Source organism: Phascolarctos cinereus, unplaced genomic scaffold (genome assembly GCF_003287225.1).
Source record: "Phascolarctos cinereus isolate Bilbo 61053 unplaced genomic scaffold, phaCin_HiC Scaffold_9;HRSCAF=440, whole genome shotgun sequence".
Taxonomy (NCBI): Eukaryota; Metazoa; Chordata; class Mammalia; order Diprotodontia; family Phascolarctidae; genus Phascolarctos; species Phascolarctos cinereus.
Window position 1 is genome coordinate 183,082,230 of NW_027556402.1, and position 15,157 is coordinate 183,097,386.

The 15,157-nt window shown below is 38.6% G+C and overlaps 1 pseudogene; it reads right to left on the minus strand.

The window, feature by feature from the left end:
• Positions 1 to 11,844: 11,844 nt before the first annotated feature.
• On the minus strand, positions 11,845 to 12,621 carry LOC110213329 (TM2 domain-containing protein 1 pseudogene; annotated as a pseudogene).
• Positions 12,622 to 15,157: the final 2,536 nt, after the last annotated feature.

Below are 15,157 nucleotides of genomic sequence, written 5' to 3' on the forward strand. Positions count from 1 at the left end.
GTAAACTCATCTTTCTTTTCCCTCTTTTTTCATTTTTGTCTTTCAGGAAGGAAGACAGCATCTCTTGAGAACAGAAGGACCAAAGGGAACAGTGAGAGAATGGGGAAAGCCAAATTAAACTAGAGGAAGCTTTAAAAATAAAACTCCTTTCATCCTCCTAAGTTCAGTCTGTTTCTGTTTTCAAAAAGATGAGAACTGGTGGTCTGGGCAGTGATGAAAGGGCTACTATTGGAGGCCTTTGAGAGGCTTTCAGCTGAAGTACAAACTTTCAAACAACTTGGCTCTGGCCTTGGACTTTAAAGGAGGAAACTACAGAGTTTAAAGAGCAAACTATGACCATCAGGTCATTGAAGACATATTTCACACCAGAAGTGATCAGGAGGCTGTACTGGAAGGAACAGCTCAAAATGCACAGCTGTCCAAATAATGCTCCATGTTAAGAATTCTACCAAGAGGTATAGTGAAAAAGGGACTAAACTGGATTGAATTAGGTATGTGGATTCAAATCCAGAGTCTGGGCTGAGGTGAACTTGTTTGGGTGATGATGGATTCAAGATATCTGATAAAATCTGTCCATCACCTTCCCCTTTCCCAGGGCACAGAAATGTCAAGTACAAGAGGATCATGGTAATTCCACAGCCACCATTAACTGTACCTATGAGAAGAGAGGTCCCCAAAAAGGCCTCTGGAAGAGGAGCAAGATCATATAAATATCAGCCTCTGTTCTCTAGTTCTTTCACAAAGGCTTAGAGTTTGGATGAGAGTGAAACTATGGTAACAGTGGCTGGGGCAAAGCTCACAGAATGCAGAGCTGGAAGCAGCATTAGAACACGGAATACTAGAGTGTGACTAAGTTTTACGACATAGATTACATAATGTCATATCTTATTAGTATTCGAGATGATGGGAACTCTCATTTAGAACAAAAAAAGGTAGCACAAAAATATGTGATAGACTGAATTTGGCCCTCAGGCTCACATCCGCCAACCCCTGTTATAGAATATCAGAGCTGGAAGGAAATTTAGAACATAGAATACAGAATATTAGGCTTAGAAAGGATCTTAGAATACCCAACATACCATGCCAAAAGTAGGAAAGGACCATAGAATATAGAATATGGGATGTTAGATCTGTAAGGGGCCTTAGAGAGAATCTAGATCAGGGGTTTTTAACCTGTTTTGTTCAATGTACCATCTTGGCAATCTAATGATGCCTATAGACCCCTTCCCAGAATGATATTTGAAGTGCAGAAAATAAAATATATAGAATTACCAAATAAACTAATTCTATTGAAATAGTTATCTCTCTGTCTCTCTCTCTCTTTATATATATATATATATATATATATATATACACATATATATATACATATATATGTGTATATATATATATACACACATATATATAATATATATATACATATATATATATATACATATATATATATACGTATATATATATATATATATATATATATATATATATATATATATATATATATATATATAGTTTTTGTTTTTTAAAAAGAAGTTCACAGACTAAAGGCTCAGAGTAGTTTCCATGGATAACAGTTGGCAGAACTGGGATGAAAACAGGTTTTCTAACTTCATGCTACTTATCAGAATGCCCTGCTCTCTGAGAGAACAGGAGAGAATCTTCATTATCATTACCACCCACCTCTCCCAGGCGTGACAGCCTCAGAAGGATAGCCCCAGGGAAGAGATAAACTTCGCAGAACCAAAGAATCTCAGAGTTGGAAACAGAAATGACCTTGTCCAAATGATTCCCACATTGAGACTCTCTTCTACAGCATCCTATCCTAGCCATTTGAATAACCCTAAGCCTGGGGAACCTGCTACCTTGTGAAGTGTCATAGGACTAGAGCCAGACAAATGTGATCCTAATTTTCAAAAAGGAAAAGAACGTAAATTTTTAAACTGCAGGCTAATAAACTTTAATGTCAGTTCTTACTAAAATTGTAAAGGATACTCTCTGGATGCTATTAGAAGAGAAGAAAATTATCATCGTGAGGTTTCAGGGGTTCTTCAAGAATAGATAATGATAGTTTAACCTCATTTCCTTTCTTGACAGGGATAATAGACATGCATATAAAGAGATTTTTGTAAATATAGCACATGTGGATTTCAAAAATCATCTGATAAAGCCTCATAGGATATCCTTGTGGACAAAATAGAGATGTGGACTAATAAGACAGAAGGATTTGGAACTGATTGCACCTAAAAAGTAGTGATTAATTGATCACTGTCATCTTGAAGGGAAATCAATAGCGGAAGGCCATAGAAACTTTGACATCACGCTGTTCAACATTTTTATTAATGATTTGGATAAAAACATAGACAGTATGCTTTCTAGATGACATAATGCTATAAGAAATAGGTGATGAGTCAGGATCCAAAAACTCTGCAAAATTCCTGGGATAATGATTTAGATCCAAAAAAATAAAATCCAGTAGGAGATAAACACAAAATCTCATATTTGTTTTCAAAAATTCGAGAGGTCAAGGGATATAGGTATGTGGCCAGATAATAGTTCATAAGAGAAAATGGGGAATTTTAGGGACAAAAAGCTTAATATGAGTCAACATTGTGCCATGCTAGTGACGAGAAATGATTCATTTAGACCCCTACTCTATTCCAGTCAATATTAATCAGTTTGATATTATTCTATACGGGTAGTGATTATAAATTCTGCATATTAGGCACCAGAGCTATGCACTGCAGTTTGTAAGTTCACTTGCTTAATCATAGGAAGCTAATTAGAGGCCTTCCACCCTTGCTTTTCCTTGTCATGGTGACCAAGTCCAGTGTGGCAGAGATGACTCAATTGCATGGAAAGTCCCTCAACTTATTTTTGTACCTCTGGACTACTCCTTCTTGTTTGACATGAGCCGGTGACCATCTTATGACCACTCAGTCGGTGGAGATGCCCTGTGCTTCACCCAACCTGAGACACCCCTGCCTCCGCTGCTGACATACCATTTCTAGCTGATGCTTCATTTTTTAGCTTTTGAAGCCTCTCTAGAGGGTTCAAGAATAAAATCTTATATCAAGCCTTATAAAAATAAGGCCCTGGGAAAAAAAAGGAGGGGCATCTCAGATTGTGAGGAAGATCTGAGGTCCATGTCATTGGAGGGGACCACGGACCCTTTAATAAAGTGCTCTTGGCTCAGAGCTCTGCCTCATTGGTTTTTCTTGCAAATTGGGCCATTATAATCCCTACACAGTCCAATTTCTAATGTCAAACTACATTAATAAGAGGATAGTGTTTACGTGGAGGGATATGACAAGGGCACTGTTCACGGCTATGTTTGTACCTTGTGTGGATACCATTTTTAGTTACTGGCACCACAATTTGAGAAAGTCCGTGACTGGAATGTTTCTAGAGGAAGTGGCTGGGATGGTGAGACAACCTGAAACCACACCATATAAGAATTAGTTGGAAAAATTGGGGGTGCTTAGCCTGTAGAAGGGAAAACTTTATGGGAACATAACAAGGATAGGGACTAGACCTGTGATTTAATTTGAATTGGGAACTCCCAGGAGAGGAAAGGCCAACACTTTCTTTGTGACTCTATCTCAGAAAGCTACCAAGAGCACAGAGAGGTTAAGCAACTTGTGCAGGGTCACCCAGGTAGAGGCAGGATTTAAATCCAGATCTTCTTGGCTTTGAGGAAGGTTCTCAAGCAACTATACCATGTTGTGTGTTTGACATGATAGCTGTCTCCAAAAATTTAAATTACTGCTATGAAGAAGAGGAACTTACTTTGCATAGCCCCTGATAGCAAGAAGTTGCAGTAGTGAATGACGACTTACATCTATATGTCACTGAAGACCTTTCAGTAGAGGTTGGTAATCATTGATAGTGGCTATTATAATGGGTATTCACATCCAGCCTCAGAATTTACTGTGTGACCCTGCATAATTTAACCTCTGTCTGCCCTGGTTTCCACAACTTTAAAATGGGGATAATAATAGTACCTTCCTCCCAGAATTGTTATGAGGATTAAATGACGTAATATTTGGAAAGTGCTTAGCACAGTGGCAGATGCTTAATAAATGTTTGTTCTTTTCCCTCCTAAAGAGGGAAGGACTTTTTTTTTTGCATGGGCTTTTTCTAAGTAAATTTGTATAAATACAAAGAACAAGAATCCCAGAAGTTGAAAAGGCATGGAGAATTACTTTCTCTAACAGTGGAGGGAGTAGCCCTGGATGAGATCACTGATCTAGCTAAGTAAAGAGTAGACATGAATATAAATAAAACCCCAATATTAACAACCATAACAAAGATAATTATTATTCACCAAGTTCATATTCACTCTCCTAGGCATCCAGCAGTTTCAGGTGCTATTTAGAAACATATGCTGAATGGAGTCAATATTTCCCCACTGCCTTTGTCTCCAAGGTCTCTTGCAGTTCTGTAACATGATGTGATTTTGTAATGCAGAGTTTCTTGAAATGTTTTTTTTTCCTCTCTCTCATTTCCCTGACTATTAAATCTTGCTCTGCATTGCTCAGAAATGACAGCACTGTGAAGATGTTCCCAGGGAAAGGACGATTCCATGTTTACAGCACCCCAAGCCCTCGTACATTTCATCGAGGCCACAAATCTATCTGTTTTCATGGCTTTTTGCCTTATAATCTAGCTTCCCTCTGTATGCACTGCTCTCTTACAGTGTAGCTTCGCTCTGCATGCACTACTATGTCTCCTGTTCTCTAATTCACTATTGACATGAAAATGTCCTTGGGGCAAACAGAGGTCATTGACTTCAGGAGGTGTAGAAGAAAGTCAACTTGTAATTTGATAGGGATGGGAGTGGAGCTGAGGCTAAGAGGTGCCATTTGTCAGCTGAATTCACCAGAAGCGTCATCAAGATTCCATTACTTCTTCAATTGTATTCTGAGTGTTTTAGGAGAGACCAGGAATGATTTGCTCTGAGAACATTCCTGAATATCCTTACAGGGGTTCTTGACTATTTGGGGTGTCATAGATTCCTTGGCAATCTATGAAACTCTTCTTGGAATAACATTTTAAATGAATAAAATAACATACATAGGAATACAATAGAAAGGAAATCAAACTTATTGAAATAACATTATCATTATTGTTGTTGTTGTTGTTATAATCATGGACCTCAGGTTAAGAACCACTTGCTGCAAATTCCACTGATAGCAGGGCTAACTTCTGGGGCTTGGTCATGCAAAGGTAGAGCTAACAAAGGTGAGCTAAAGGTAGGAAAGGGGGGAAAATTATATAAGACATTATAGTGCAGTGAAAAGATGCCTGGCCTGGGACTGAGGACTAGCTTTGGCTTCTCATGACTGCTGTACTACTTCTCTACTATTTGTTGTGGTGTGAGTCACTTTGCAAACCTTAGTTTCTTCATGTGTAGAATGGGAATAATATTATTTTCACTAATGATTCTTCACAGAGATGTTGCTGTGAGGAAATGTATTTGTACACTTTGCCTGTGTAAACTCTAAAGTAATATATACATAGTTAATATTCTGATATTGGAATGAGCTTCTGGATAATGTGGCCAAAGCAGTGGTATGTCAGTAAATGTTTAACAACCAGCTCTCCAAAAAAAAATGCCCCCATGACATACTTTTTGGTTTAATTCCCCATCACTTTCTTAAGTCTAGACAATCAATAAAACAATGAATCAAGCTGTGATTTGCCAATTTCTAGAGTGTGAATGCTCATGCCAAAAATTTAATAATCTTGAGAGTGAATTCAAGCTGATTTTATTATATCTTTGCATCCCAAAGCTTGGTTTAGAGGAATTGGCCAAGATGAGTTTTGAATTGTACTCTAAGGTTCTCTGCCATCAAATCCCTTCTTCATCATGCTCACAGGGCACCAGAAATCATCACTAATGAAGAGTCACTAAGAGTAGCTTGATATGTCTTCCTAATGATTTTTGAAAATTTCACAGTTTTTTACAGTTTTCAAAGCACTTTCGCATATATTATCTCATCTGATTTTCACAATGACCCTCTGCTATAGTCAAACAGTATTATTATCTCCATGTTTAAGACAAGAAAATTTGGTCTCAGAGATTTTTCAAGAACATATAGATAGTAAGCAATAGAATCTCCAAACAAATCCAGGGCTGGTTCCAAGCCAGGACAATTTCAATTATCCCACACTGTCTCCCAGGGTCATTGCTTCTAATGCAAATGCCTGTTGGGGAGGTTAAAATATGAATTTGTTCTCAGTAATTAATACCTCAGCATCATTAAATAAGGTTTTTAGGTGGGATGGTGGAAAGAGTGCTGAACATGGGGTCAGGAAGACCTGAGTTCAAATCCAACCTTAGATACTTACTGGTTATGACCCTCAGAAAGTTCCTCAACCTTTCTCTGTCTCAATTCTATCACCTGTGAAATGGGGACAAGACTCAACTGTCTATTTTATGCAAACTTGGGGCTGAATAGGTCTTAGAGGTTATCTACTCCAAAACCTTCATTTCACAAATTGGGAAACTGAGGCCTAGAACATTGCACAGTGCCTCACACATAGTAGGTACTGAATAAGTGTTTATTATATTAGATTAGAACTCACTTCTTCCGAGTTCTGCTCCCATTCTCCTCCCAACATCACTAGTCTTTTATCTGTTACTTAGCATTGTGTAACCCTGGGCAAATCACTTCCTCTCTCTGATGGCCAGATGTAACATGGCAGGGTTGTACTAGATGATGCCTAAGACCCCTTTCAGCTCCAATATTCTATGATCTTATGGATCTAAGTAAAGACATATGGCCACTGACTTCTGCCCTTCTGAAGAAGCAGTTTCTATCACAACAGATGTTATAGCTCATGTTCTACTGGACTAAATGATGTCCCCAAAGCACATGAGGCAGGATCCCACCATGTCACATGACTAGACAGAGATGTCTGGGATGGCAGGGCAAGTTCCTGGGGAAAACATACAAACTACGGGTCGCCTCACTTGTGTCCATGGGCACTTGTCCAGTAGTTCTCCAGGACTCCGTGACTATAGTGTTAAAGTTAAACGAGCTAAGATTTTGAGTCCCAAATCTATCACTACGTAGCCTCTGAAAAATAGACGGGGATAGAAATAGTGACTAGCCTTGTGATTTCATTGGTATGGGCAACTCCCAGATGGGGAAACTACCTCTACCAAGGCAGGTCTACACCTCTCTGCCACTTATGTTTTTAAAGAGTAAAAGATAGAAATCACACTTATTCTATTTACCTCATAGCCTGTTCTTTTTTTTAAAGTACTTCATAAATCATCATAGAGTTTTAGAGTTGGAAAAGACTTTAGGCCTCTATTAGAGTATAAGCTATTTGAGAGCAAGGACTACCTTTTTACTTTCTTTATATCCCCAGCACATAGCATAATGTCTGGCATGTAGGAGGTGCCTAATGAATGCTTATTAACCGACTGGCCTTATTGGCCATCTAATCCAATCTATGTCTAAAAATAATGCCTCCTCTAACATACCCCCAAAGCAGTTATCCAGTCTCTGCTTGGAGATCTCCAAGGAAGAGGATACCTCCGTCTTTTTAGGAAGACTTTGGGAAATTGCTTTTGGACAACTCAAATTGGTAATTTGTCTTTCCCCTGACATCAGGACTAAATTGTCCTCTCTGAAACTTCTACCTATTGCTTCTAGTTATGCCCTCTTGGGGTCACATAAAACAAGGGTCATTCCTGCTCCACATGACAGCCCTTCAAATACTTGGAGACAACTGTTGTTGCTTCCCTGAAGCTTCTCTTCTTCAGGCTAAACATCCCCAGGTCCTTCAACCAACCATCCTATGACATTGATTCATGGGTTTTGGGCATTCTGGGTTGTACTTCTCAGAACACTCTTCACAGCTTGCCAATGTCTTTCTTAAACCATAGTGCTCAGAACTAAATGCTTCAGATGAGGTGTGACAAAAGTAGAGACTGTGAGACTATTGCCTCCCTACTTCTGAAAACTATGCATCTTTTAATGTAGCCTGCAATCACAGGCTGCTTCATCATGCTGTTGACTTTGAGCTCATGGGCCACTAAAACTCCCAGATCTTTTTGAGAATATCTATTTTCTAAACATGTCTCCTCATCTTGCACTTTTGAGTTGATTTAATGTAACCAAGTGTAAAAGTTTACATTTGTCAATATTGAATTTTATTTTATTAAATTCAGCTCAATGTTCTGACCTCTCAGTTTCCTTTGGGACCCTGTCTCTGTCATTCAGTGTATTAGCTCTTCTATTCCGCTTTGTGTTGTCTGTAGATTTAACGAGCATACCATCCATACCTTCATGTAAATCATCTGTAAAAATGTTAAATGGCACAGATCTTTGGGACAGTCCAAGTTAGACCTTTAGCCATGTTGACTTTGAGCCATCAACAACTACTCTATAAGACCAGCCAGGCAACCAGTTAAAAATCCGTCTAATTGTATTCTTGGCAAATTCTTATCTCCATCTTATCCACAAGAAGAATAGTAGGGGGTACTTTAAAGATATTTCAGCTTTGCTAAAACATGTGTAAACTATATCCACACTGTATCTACCCTCATCTAATGGTTCAGTGACCCTATTAATATAGGAATAGGGAAATTATTTTGATGTGACCTGTTCTTGGTGAAACTATCTGGTTCTTTATATTCACCACTTCTCTTTCAAGATGTTCAGCAACTCACATCCATATATGTGTATTCATCTAGCTATCTATCTATGGCATTTATTTCTATCTATTCATTTATTACCTAGGTCTGTTATTTTACCTTAATGGGGAATTCTCTAGTTTAGGAAATTCCACCATGAATACATATTGGCATCTTGCCCTAGAAATAAAGCTATGGCAAGAGATGCAAATGTTAGAGCTACACAAAAGACAATGTGACTTAAGGGATGGAATACTGGACTTAAAGCCAGGAAGATCTGGTCTAAAATCCCACATTTCAGTCTTATTAGCTATGGGAAAGTGATTTCACCTCTCCGAACCTCAGTTTTCTCACCAGTAAAATGTAGACAACATCTGATGTCTGTCTTAATCTTAATAAATGAATGCAAGGAGCTTTGAAAACTTTAGCGTATAAATTTGAGTTATTAATATTATTACCCCTGTATTGCCCTAGCAATAAAGCTATAGAAATTATAGTAAGTAGCAGAGTCAGGTTTATAACCCAACTTTCTAGGTTCAATTGTTCAATCCATACCATATTGCCCATGAGAAAGCCTCAGCAGAAATGGTTTGAAGCTATTTCCACCTTGAAGTTACATCCTCCTTCTCACTATCTACTCTCCTGCATTAGGGACAAAACAGTAGAGAAAAAATACAATTAATGTTTGGGCATTGATTGCTCCATGATTCCATAAGCCCATGACATGGCCTGCCTCTCTCCACACCCCCCACCCCCACCCCCTGCTGCCAACAGACAAAAGTCCAAATTAGAGTTTCTTAGAAAACAGGTCTCAGAAAGGAAAATGTCAATACCAGCAGGAAAGCCCATAAAACACACCACCTGCATTGGCATAAGAATAACGCTGAGTGCACAGCAGAATGTGATAATAATCAAGGCATCCTGGAGACAATATGGGCTTTCAGAGCCTTTATTCCATCTAAGAAGGAGAGGGCATTCTCACTAGGGGAGTCATACAGAGGCTTTCTCACTGTCTGTGCCTCACCACCTGACAGCAGTTCCTCCCCTACAAATGAGGATACAATTGATTTAATAATTCAGGACCTTCAGCAGGGTAGGCCTAACAAAATACAGTCCCATCCCATCTTTTTTTCTGGCACCAAAGGAGGTAGAAGTCCTATCTAGGAGTGAGGGAGATCTAGGTTAAAGTCCTTCCTCTGACAAACCAGTCACTTAATCTCTTCATGCCTCTGGCATCTAAGACAATATGTTAGAGAAGTATTGAAGAATGACATCAGCGAAAGGAGCTTCCACACAAGAAGTTCCCAATAAGATAAACTCACAGGTCTGGACCAAACAAACAAACCAACCAAAAAAATCACACACCAACATACTTGTCTTCACTTCTAGGTAAAGGCAGCTCATTGTATCAAAGTAATTCCAGGCTAGGGTCAGGAGACCTGAGTTCTATTTCCATATCTATCAATAGATAGAATAAATCATTTAACCACTGTCAATTTTATGTAGACTAGAGATGTTCTGCCTATCTATAAAGGTTATTGTAATGTCCATGCATATTAATGCAATGTGTAAACCACAAAGCGCTATATAGATAAAAAATGCTCTTATCCTTTGATGATCCCATGTTGGTGGATAGGACAGAAGACATCCTCTCCATAAATGGAGATGGGCAATGCAAACTGACAGTTACAGTTGCTCCCTAAATACATCTACAATCAGCTTTCTGTTCATCCTCTGTCATATTGTCCTGGTCCGGAAATTCACACTATTAAATTTAAACTCATGGGTCATACTCTAGAGGTAGGAGTAGTATCTAAGGAAGGTTCTTGCTAAAATAATAATGATAAAAACAGTAATAATCTCTTACATACCCCTTACACTTCTTCAAAGTGTCTTCATATGATTTGGACTTCCCAATAAAACTCTGAGATAGGAAAGGTTTTATCTTTTTTTCCTCATACTCACACCACTAGTGACCTTAACAGTTTCCATGAGATTTCTGTGTGTACATGCTATCTCCGTTGATGGAATGTAAGCCCTTGGAGGGAAGGAACTGATTGGTCCAAGGTCATATATCCAATAAGTGAAAGATCTGTGACTCAAACCCAAGTCTGCTACCTCCAAGTCTGCTTTTTTTTAAACCACTGAACCATTTTGCCTTTTATAGGACTCTGCTTTCTTTGTATAATAAATGTATCATCACTACATGTCCAAATTGTAAAGCTATCCACTCTCCTGTGTATTAAGGGAATAGGGACAAAAGATTCTGGATGGATTGTAACCAGTAGGTTATCTTGAGACTCTCCTGGGGACAGATGAGCATGGTAAATATGCAACTGATTTGATTTTGTGTATCTTGAGCTTTGAGATTATATTGCAGAGACAAGCGTAGTCATTACTCTCTCCCTGCACCCACAAGAAGAGCAAGACACGAGGTCTGCAGATGTAAAAGGCTTTGAGGCCAAGACATTGCCATGTCCTCATTGATCCCCAAGGTCATAACTTTCTGATACAATAGCTAGACTGAGGATGTGAAGGTAAGTGTGAGAAATAACTTGTTCTATGTCTCTAAAGACACCAGAACTTAGACAACTGGATATTTACTGTGAGGTGTATTTAAGATCAAGATAAGGAAAAATTTTATAACAATTTTGTGGGATACCAGAGTAGTCATTAATGTTTTAGTATAACCATGAGGTCCCTGGTAGAGTTTTCCAGGGATCTGCACTTCACCCTAAGTTGTTCAACATTTTTTGTCAATGGCTTAGATAAAGACATTGGGCATATTCATGATATTTGCTGGTGAGACAAAGAAAGGAGAAATAATTAATATATCAGATGACAGAGTAGGGATTCAGAAAGATTTTGATAGGCTAAGATATGTTTTTTTTCTATTGTTTTATTTTGAAGAAGGAAAAATGACAAGCCACAACTTGCTTATAGAAAAAGGCATTTGGGGTGGGACAGGAAGGTGGGCAGGTGGGTGATAAAGCTCTCTAAGGGACAGAAGAGGCCTCAGAAGTCTCCAGTCAACCAAATCTCAGAATAAAATATCTAAAAAATCTCCAGGAAAAATCACATTGAAGCAACCAAAGCATGTTGTGTGAAGAAGAACAATTAGAAAGCATGGGATTTCAAGCTCTGCAATTCTCTTAAAATCAGGGAGACACAAAACCATTGATCTGTTTTCTAAGTATCTATGAGCACCTCTGTGCTTTTCTAAATGTTTCGTTGGTAATGCTTGGCCTTGTAAGTCCTCTTCCATAATAATCTGTAATGTAACTAGTGCCATCAGAAGGACCAACAATCTGCATTGAAATGAGAATGAAGTCCATCAGATTATGTGCAAAACGTTAACAAGTCTAAAGTAGAGTAACCTAAGTAAAACCTGTCTTCTTCCAACAAGCCAAGAAATAGAAAAAGAGAGAAACTGTTGCCCAGTAGGAATAGCTGTTTACATCACAGAATGGTAGGGTCTTAAAAAAGACAGCTTTGTTTCCAGTAAAATGGGTTTCATTACCACTAAAATCCTTGCAAGTTATGTTGGGTGCTGGGTAGCATATTGTGATGAGCCGTGCAATTTGTGCAGTTAACAGGTTCTTGAGTGCCCTCATTTATTTCAGGATCTTACATAAATATTGTCCCACTCTCAGGTTCTTGCGCTTGACCATCCTATCGCCTCACTGCATTGGTGGCCACTGCCCACCACAGCCTGTGCTCATGGTCACAGACAGGAGCCACAAGACACCCAGTAGTCTGGGGGGCAGCTGGGGCCTCTCAGGCCACCATGGTGGAACTGGCACCTAAAACATGAGTTCTTAAACTGTAGTTTATGAATTTGCATTTGAAAAAAATTCTATAACTTTCAAAATAATTGGTTTCCTTTGTAATCTTATATATTTAATTTTATGCATTTAAAAACATTATTCTGAGAAGGGGTTCATAAGCTTCACCAATCTTCCAAAGGAGTCCATGACATAAACAAGATCTAAGCCCTGGTTTAGACTGTTCAGACAATTCTAATATGATACAATTTAATAGGGATAAATGTAAAGTCTTTTTTTATTAATTTATTTTGATTTATCAATAATCACTTCCATATGCTTTTGAGTTTAAAATTTTTCTCCCCTTTCCTCCCCCCACCACCCTCCCCAAGACGGCTCACAATCTGATATAGCCTATACATTTACATTCCTATTAAACATATTTTCACATTAGTGACGTTGTAAGTAAAAATTAAAACCAATAGGAGGAACCATCAGAAAGAGGGAACAAAACTCAACAGAAGAGAAAAAAATAGCAATTCAACTTCCATAGTTCTTTCTTTGGATGTGGACAGCATTTTCCATCACGAGGCCTCTGGAGATGTCTTAGATCCTTGTATTGCTGGGAAGAGTTAAGTTTATCAATATTAGTCATCACACAACATGGCTGTTATTGTGTACAATGTTCTCTTGGTTCTGTTCACTTCACTCAGCATCAGACCATACAAGTCTTTCCAGGTGATAAATATAAAGTCTTAAACTTGGGTTCAAACAGTCAACAGAAACGTGATGGATGGAGATATGGCTAGATGGCAGTTTGCTTGAAAACCAACTTGGAGAAGGGAGACAACAAGCTCAAAAGGAGTCAATAGAGTGATAATGACATTCAAAATAATGTATTTTGCCTAAGTACTAGTTTACAGGGTCAGCTAGGTGGCATATTAGATAGATCACTGGGCTTGAAATCAGGAAGACTCATCTTCCTGAGTTGAAATCTGGCCCCAAATATTTACTAGCTGTGTGACCCTGGGCAAGTCACTTAGCCATGTTTGCCTCATGTTCCTCCTCAGGCAAATGAGCTGGAGAAGGAAGTAGAAAACCACCCCAGTGTCCCTGCCCCCCCAAAAAAAACCCAAATGGGGTCACGAAGAGTCAGACATAACTGAAAATGACTGAACAACTGAACAACTAATTTACAAGTGGAGTATGATATTGTGCTTGGTTCTGAGCAACACGGAGGTCATCTTGCCCACAGATGTCAGCTCAGTGGTTCAGTTGATAGAGTGATGGCCTTGGAGTCAGGAAGATACATCTTCCTAAGTTCAAATCTGGCTCAGACACTTACTAGCTGTGTGACCCTGGGCAAGTCACTTAACCCTATTTGCTTCAGTTACTCATCTGTAAAATGAGCTGGAGAAAGAAATGGCAAACCACTCCAGAATCTTTGCCAAGAAAATTCCAAATGGGGTCAGACATACATAACTGAAAATAACGGAACAACAACAGTCCACCCCCACTGCCAATGCTAGAATCTTATACTCTATGCAGCCAAAAGTGATAGAGTATATTCTTAAATCAGAAACTCTCTGGGTGACCTCCCTCATAAGCAGAATGCCATTTGTGGTCAGGTACCAGCATGATAGATCGAACATTAGTTTGAGAGCAGGAAAAAAATAAGTTTATTTTTAACCACACCATTAACTTCCTATGGGGTCTTGGGCAAGTCAATTAACTCAGTTTCACAAATAGCTTTTTTTTTTTAACTCAATAACACTACTAAACTTTTGTGTGATCCAAACGATAAGCTTTGGTTTCACCAATGCTGAAAAATGTCCTCTTTCTTTCTTTCTTTCTTTCTTTCTTTCTTTCTGTTCTCTCCTTTATATTACTCTTATTATGTTATTAGTACACAACCATTTGCCTTGAATGAATACTCTCCAAATGCACCCTGCAAACATAGGTCTCTGTGGAAAATTAAGGGGGAGCTAACCCTTTAAGTCAACATGATAGATATGTTAAGTGCCATAAGAGAAGTATAAATTGCTTTAGGAGATAGAGAAAGGATAACTCTCTTCCCTTTCCTGGCTTCAAGGAAAACTTCATGGAGAAAGAGGTATTTCAGTTGGTGAATGCATATTAAACTATTATCCTAAATCCCTCCTCCCTTTCTGAGCCCAACTCTTAGAAAAAATATCTACATTTGTTGACCCTACTCCCTCTTCCCTTACCCCTCAACTCCTTGAAATCTGGTTTCTGAGTTTCTCACTCACTCAACTGAATGACTTCTTGTACTTGTGATCCTAGAACCCAGCTGGCACAAAGGAAGTGCTTAATAAATGCTTCTTCATTGATCCACTGATCGATGGAGAGCTTGTTTGTCATATCTAAAGGTGACATCAAGCTGGGAGGGGCAGTTGACACTCTGTTTAACAGAATCAGGATCCGAAGGGATATTCACAGGCTAGAAAAAAATGGGTCAGATATATTTTGAAATGTAATACATCTTAAAAATAAACCTTTTATAATCAGGCCAAATAACTTCTGAAGTTCAGCAAAGGGCAGGAATGTTTAGACAGAATTATTCTGGAAAAAAATATCTGGGAATTTCAGACAATCACAAACTCAAAATGTGTCAAGAGGGTTATATGGCAGTGCCCAAATGCTACCGCTGATTTAGACCTTGCAGTATGTCCAGGAAGAAAGAGGTGATCATTCCACTGTATTCTGCTCTGGTCAGTTTACATCA